Source organism: Antechinus flavipes, chromosome 1 (genome assembly GCF_016432865.1).
Source record: "Antechinus flavipes isolate AdamAnt ecotype Samford, QLD, Australia chromosome 1, AdamAnt_v2, whole genome shotgun sequence".
Lineage (NCBI taxonomy): Eukaryota > Metazoa > Chordata > Mammalia > Dasyuromorphia > Dasyuridae > Antechinus > Antechinus flavipes.
The window spans coordinates 158,371,058-158,377,612 of record NC_067398.1 but is presented as its reverse complement, the minus strand read 5'-3'; the positions used below and the strand labels follow the sequence as shown (position 1 = coordinate 158,377,612).

The 6,555-nt window shown below is 35.7% G+C and overlaps 1 long non-coding RNA gene across 1 annotated transcript; it reads right to left on the bottom strand.

The window, feature by feature from the left end:
- Positions 1 to 2,989: 2,989 nt before the first annotated feature.
- LOC127558718 (uncharacterized) lies at positions 2,990 to 6,405 on the bottom strand. Its single transcript, XR_007952964.1, has 2 exons — positions 6,307 to 6,405; positions 2,990 to 3,477 (listed from the first exon to the last, which is right to left on the bottom strand). It is a non-coding gene; the product is annotated as an uncharacterized LOC127558718 (long non-coding RNA).
- Between the last annotated feature and the right edge of the window lie 150 nt (positions 6,406 to 6,555).

The window sequence follows — 6,555 nt, the reverse complement described above, 5'->3', positions numbered from 1 at the left end:
CTCCTGGTTTTGCTTACTTCATTTTGGAACAGTTTGTGTTCTTTCTACTTTTCCCTTACAAAAGAAAACAGAACAGACCAAACAAAATCCCTTTTCTGATTTACTACTTTCTGCCTCCAGAGGGACCTTCTCACCCCAGTCCTTGATGTTTCCTGCATGGGTGGTTGTATAGAGGGTAAGGAGACACAATAGCTTCTACTAACTATTCTTTCCCACTCTGCTGGACCAGGGCCACTCCTTTGGTGGTCAGATCCTTCCTTGCCTGCCATCCCTTGGCACAGTCCTGGTTATTCCCAATCTGTTTTCTTAACTTAGAGTTAGATAAATCATTTATACATCAATGTCAGAAAGTTCTTGAATGTCTACTATAATTTGTAATTTGTGGAAGCCAATTGCTCAACAAACTGTGTAAGTAAAGAGTAGCCATAAAAATAAAATAATTTATTTGAACTCTCCAAGGTCTGTATATATTCCTGCTTACAGAATCAGGAAAGTGGGTGGGTTGGAAGCTTAAAGTTATCCTGATCGAAAAAGTTTGGACAGTATGACACATGTATTTGGTAAAGTTTCAGTAAATATTTTCCTTTTAAGAGTAGGTAAGGCTCCCATGTAATAACAACAAAAAGATAAATAGAAGGATTTATAGTACAGTGGTAAAAGGACTGAACTCGGAATCAGAAGACATGGGTTCTAATTCCAGTTCTGCTTTTTACTAAATTATCTGATATTTAGGTTCCCTTCCAACTCTAAATTTATAATCTTATATTATAACACCTTTAATGTGCTCCTTCTTGGTAGCAAGATATAATTTCAGGATATTGGTATGTTGGACTTATACAAAAATAGACTCTTGTTCTCCTTTCCCAATTCCTATCCTCCTGATCTGAAATCCCTATCATAAGAATATATATATATAATGATTGCAAAAATATAAACAGAAAAATATATCCATTGATTGGGGAATGGTTGACAAGACATCGTATATGAATATAATGGAACACTATTATGCTATAAGAAATAAGGAGCACGTGGATTTTAGAAAAACCTGATGCAGAGCAAGGTGAGCAGAACCAGAAGAACATTGTACAGAGCAATAGCAACATTGCGTGATAATCAACAATGATAGATTCCATTAGCTTTTCTGAGCAATACAGTGATCCAAGACAATTCCAAAAGATTCACAATAAAAAATGCAATCCAAATCCAGAGAAAAAACTTTAGTGACCAAATGCAGATAGAAGCAAACTTTTTTCACTTTTTAAAATTTGATTTGTTGTTTTTTTTTTCTTTTCATACTTTGTTCTTTTTGTTCTGATTATTCTTTCACAACATGACTAATATGGAAATATGTTTAACATGATTGTACATATATAACATATTGAATTGCTTATATTGAATTGTCTTGGGGAGGAGAGAATATTTACATTTAAACTTAAAAGAAAGTTTTTATGGGAAACGAATGTGAACTATTTGCATTTTTGTTTTTCTTTCCGAGTTGTTTTTACCTTCTGAATCCAATTCTCCCTGTGCAACAAGAGAACTGCTCGGTTCTGCAAACATATATTGTTATCTAGGATATACTGCAACATATCTAACATATATAGGACTGCTTGCCATCTAGGGAAGGGGGTGGAGGGAGGGAGGGGAAAAATCGGAACAGAAGCGAGTGCAAGGGATAATGTTGTAAAAAAATTACCCTGGCATTGATTCTGTCAATATAAAGTTATTATAAAATAAAATAAAATATTTTAAAAAAAGTTTTTGTGTGAAAGTGAAGATAATGGCATTAATGGCCTTGTGGCTAATACAAGACACCTTGCTTTTTTTTTACTTTTCAGACACTGAGTTCACTATTATAAAGAAATGATTTCTTTTTTCTAACATATATGCTTTGTTTATTGATTATATCAAAGATATGAATTTGTGACTTAATAAGGCTGCTTGGGAAAGAAGGAAGCTTGCAAATGACTTTAGCCCTGCAGTTTATTAGCCTGCTGAGATCTTTCCTCTTCCTTTCTTTCAAAATGAATGGCATTCCCCGGTTGAATACTTTACTGAAGGATGCCAAGAATCTTTCTCCTGATCCCCCCTAGGGTGATTTGAATACTTCTATCCTATAGCCCCAGAGAAATTCTTTGGTGCTTAAGTGATATAATAAGGGAGGAATGGGGGGTGGGGATGGGGAAAGGGGAAGTTTAGCTGCTGCTGACCAAATCAGGAATGATCCTTTCCAAGAGGAAAGTTCATTCTAGGCTTTTTTTTAGTTGATATAGTTTATTTTTATATCATTTTTAGTTCCTTCCCAGAGAGCTATCCCTTACATTTGATTATTATAATTATGCAGAGTTAAGTTTCAGTTTGGAGTTCATGTTTATTGATTGATTGGTATTGGCACTGAATTTTGCTCCTTGCTATCTATAAGCTTCTGAGTTTTATCTTCAGTGTCTCTTGTTAACTATCCCATCTCCACTCTAATGGGGTGGAGTGTCTAGCCAGTGTCTCCCAAATAAGGGCAGAATAAGATCTCTTTAGTCATAATGAGACCACCATAAGCCAAGAATAGTGTCCCTAAATCAAGATTGTCTTTTTTTTTTCCTTTTTGTCGCCATATCTGACATTACCATAATAGTCTTCTCCCAAACATGCTGATAAATTCCCAAGCTCCCTTTTGGCTTAAAATGAAAATTTTGTCTAACAAAAGGTAAAGAAAAGAAACAAAGTCATAATTATTTTTTATCCATTTGTCCCACATTATTTCCTTTATTTTATATCAGCAACCACTTTCCTCTTCTATAATCCTTACCCTAAACTATAGCTTTGATTCTCTATTTTAGTTACCAAACAGTCTCCCTAGGCACAAATTCTCTGGTGGTCGACCTGGAAGCTGATTTCAGTCTTCAAGGAATCATAAATTCATTAAGATCCTTCTTTATTTATATTGCTCATAAGTAATTCTAACAGGAACCAGGAAAAATAGAGCACAAAACCATCATTTGGGGTAAATTTAATGATAATTTCTGTATTGGAAATCATTGGAACAACACATAGAATGAGAAACGTGCCATAGCAATGGCACAAGTCATAAAAACTCTTCCAGGGTTATTAAGTTGGGGAAAGGAAAACTGGGAGTAGAACTAGACTTGTTTCCTGTAACAAGGCATGTGGGGAGAACCTCAAAATGGTAATAGGTGAATAAAAGCTGGAGACTTTTCTGGCATCCTTGTGGAGAGTATGTCCTTGGGAAAGAAGTTGCTTGATGTCCTGAAAATTCTGAGTGCCTTTCCCCTTGCTAGTGTTGTTGTTCTTCATTTTTTGCTCTCAAAGAGGACCAATGACATCACCCAGTGATGTCCTGACTTGCACATCAATTGGATGTCAACAGAGCTGAGCAGTCTTCAGAGTCACTCCCCCTCAGTCATCAAAGTCCAGTAGCAGGATAAAAGTCAAGATGATTTGATCCCAAGATGCAGTGGATAACTTAAGAGGGAGGAAAAGAGAAGGTAAGCATTTTCTCTGCTTTTGTCTTTTTTTTTTTTTTTTTTTTGCCACATTTTAATTTTTTCCTATTCATTTTGGGAGGTTGGGATAGATCCTTGAAAATACCTAGGTAGGGGTAAATCTAAAGGAAATTTGTCGGAGTTAGAGATGAAGTCCAAGGTCTATTCAGAAATTGGAAGTCTGGACCTTCACATCAGAGTGGTAACTTATGCATCCTGAAAATAACTGTAGACTCTGGATAAAAAGTAGCAGAAAAAAACAGAAGAGATTTAATATGAGGCAAGGGGAGGGTGTAACTACAGCACTGAATATGCTGCTTATAGATATTATGGAATCTTTCTGGGTTTCTACGGAGATACCCAGAATTGAGATTACAGACCATGTACCCAAAGGGACCTTGGTAGTATTCGCAGGAATTCCAAATTTTCAACAGAGAAGAGCGAGTTTAAGGGATTAAGAAGGAGCTCTCTGATATTCGATTAACTTTTATGGTGATAAAACTTTCATGGATACTTTGATTTTAAAAATCTTTGGTAACTGTGTAGATCAGTGGGTCATAGCTGTCTTTTGTTTTAGTCCTATAAAAGGGAATCATGTGCAGACAGATACTTTCCCCTTTTCTTTTGGATATGATCTGAGAGAGCAGAGACAAGATATACAAATACAGCAGAATTCAAAGTAGATCTGGGTCCCAATCTTGTGGTAGAAATCTTTAAAATATGCAGTTTTCCCGAGAGGCAACCGTAATGTTTGCCTTGAGGCAGAGATATATTGAAGCTGTAAATGTACACACCCATGGGATTTAAAAGGAGGATTCTTTGACCCATTCATAGGCAAGCATTTGCAGGATCATTTTGCTCAGGAAATGGTAGATATGTAGAGAGGATCCATATGTGAGATCTTAGGACCTCAGATTGTATATAGGAAAAATAGGGTAGTCCCTGAGTAATGCCATCATGAGGAGAGTAAAGGTAGGAGGGTAAAGTAAAAGTGAGGGACTGATTCAAGGGATGGGAAAGTTAAGACTGATCTTTGTTTTTTCTCTCTGAAAGTTAGAAAGGAGAATGCTTTTCTAACAATCTCAAAAAGTTTTATTTCTAGAGAAATTCTAAGCCCTTAGAGTACTTCTATGAAATTAGAGGTCTATCTGTATCCATGAATTGAGTGTGGGGAATAATTGACATTTGGGAGGTTACATATTTAGGAACCCTAAATTAATAGATAGAGATATAGGATTTAGGATGACTTTCTATAAGACTGATTCTAAACTATGGGTTACAAAAATATAAAAGTTTAGACCTTTGTACAAAATTATAGAATCTCTAAGCTGGAAGGGTATAATAAGCCTTTCTATAGCACCCATTATGTAAAATACAACCATTGATTATCCCCATTTTACAGCTGAGGAAATTGAGGCAAAATAGAGATTAAATAATTTGCCAAGGGTTGTATACCAAGTAAAACACCTAAGACTTTCTGACAGGGTATGAACCCAGGACTATATCTACTTCCCCACCAGCTGCCTCAAAGATCTTAAGAGCATCTAACAAACACTTCAGCAAGAATAAGTCTCAATCTCTAATTTAATCTTAATTTCATCTGTATAGTACCTACCTCACAGATTTATTGTAAGAATCAAATGAAATAATATTGTAAGGTGCTTTGTCAACCAAAAAGTGCTATGTAAATGCCAGGTATTACTTTTGCTTTCTAAGATTTCTATTTAAACTTCACAGATGAAACTTTTCTATTCAGCATCAAGCTACTCTAATTACTCCATTCTCAACTCATCTTCTATGCTCTTACTACATTTGTACACAGCACTGCCCAGAATTGCCCAGGCCCTGTTTTGTGAAGTTCCAGTATTTAAAAAGATGTCAACAAAAATTTTATGAGGAAATTTTTAGGGAGGCAACTAGGTGGAGCAGTAGATAGAGCACCAGCCCTGAAGTCAGGAGGACCTGAGTTCAAATTTGATCTTAGACACTTAACACTTCTTAGTTGTGTGACTCTAGTAAGTCACTTAACCCCATTACCTCAGCAAAAAAGAAAATTTTTAGGCTAGTGATATTTCTCACTAAAATATTACACAAATATTTTTGTATTAAAAACACTGAATATTTTTATATTAATATATTTCATAATTCAAAGCAACCCATGGCCAAATTATTCTAGGAAAGGCTGTCACATGAAGAAAGGCATTTATTGTATCTTGTGGGGGCCCAAACAAGACAAAGGAGATGAAGAACTGGGGGAGAAACCTTTGGCCTGGTACTCATGTTCAAATGGGACCTTAAACTTAGTAGATAAATATAGCAACATTCTACTTCAAGAAAAGAAAATTTCAATGTCCACCCCAAGTTTAAGATCAGCTGACTACCTAAAGCTAGATTGTATTCAACAATTAATGATTTTCTAAAGCAAGGAAGCTATAAAATATTAAATTAAAGGTAGTCAAATTATATCTCACTTTGGGGGTGTCTTTTAATTTTTAAAAATAAATCATAACTACAAAAAGTCAGGAAGTCTCAGCACCCAACATTTAATTGACAATGAAAGGGGTGCAGAGTTTTGATCAGGAGAGAAAAGAAAAGAGGCTAGAGTTCTCAAATTATTTTTTAAAAATTGTTTTATTTGTAAAAGCAAATACATTTAGCTTTTACATCATATTTATTTATACATATACATGCATTTTTATACACGTTTTTGTACATGTCTTTATATATATATTATATCCCTCCCCATTCACCATGCAATAAATGTTCTAACAAAGACCTAAAAGGAAAAAAGAAAAACAGCGTTGCACACCTTTTCCCCACCTCCTCCGCAATTTTCTTTTTTTCTGTAACAGGCATCTGTCTTCTTTTCCGAGGGCAGGCTTGGTTTTAGGGTTCGGCTTCGTTGTTTTTTTCTTGGGGAAATCTTGAGGACCTACCTCAGAGAACGCTCAAACACCTAAATGCTGCTGGCACTAACACGACCGCCCGATTTCTTTCACCCCAGACTGCGGCTTACATTCCAGTGCAGTGACCTCACCGGCTTCGGCCCTGAGTCTCA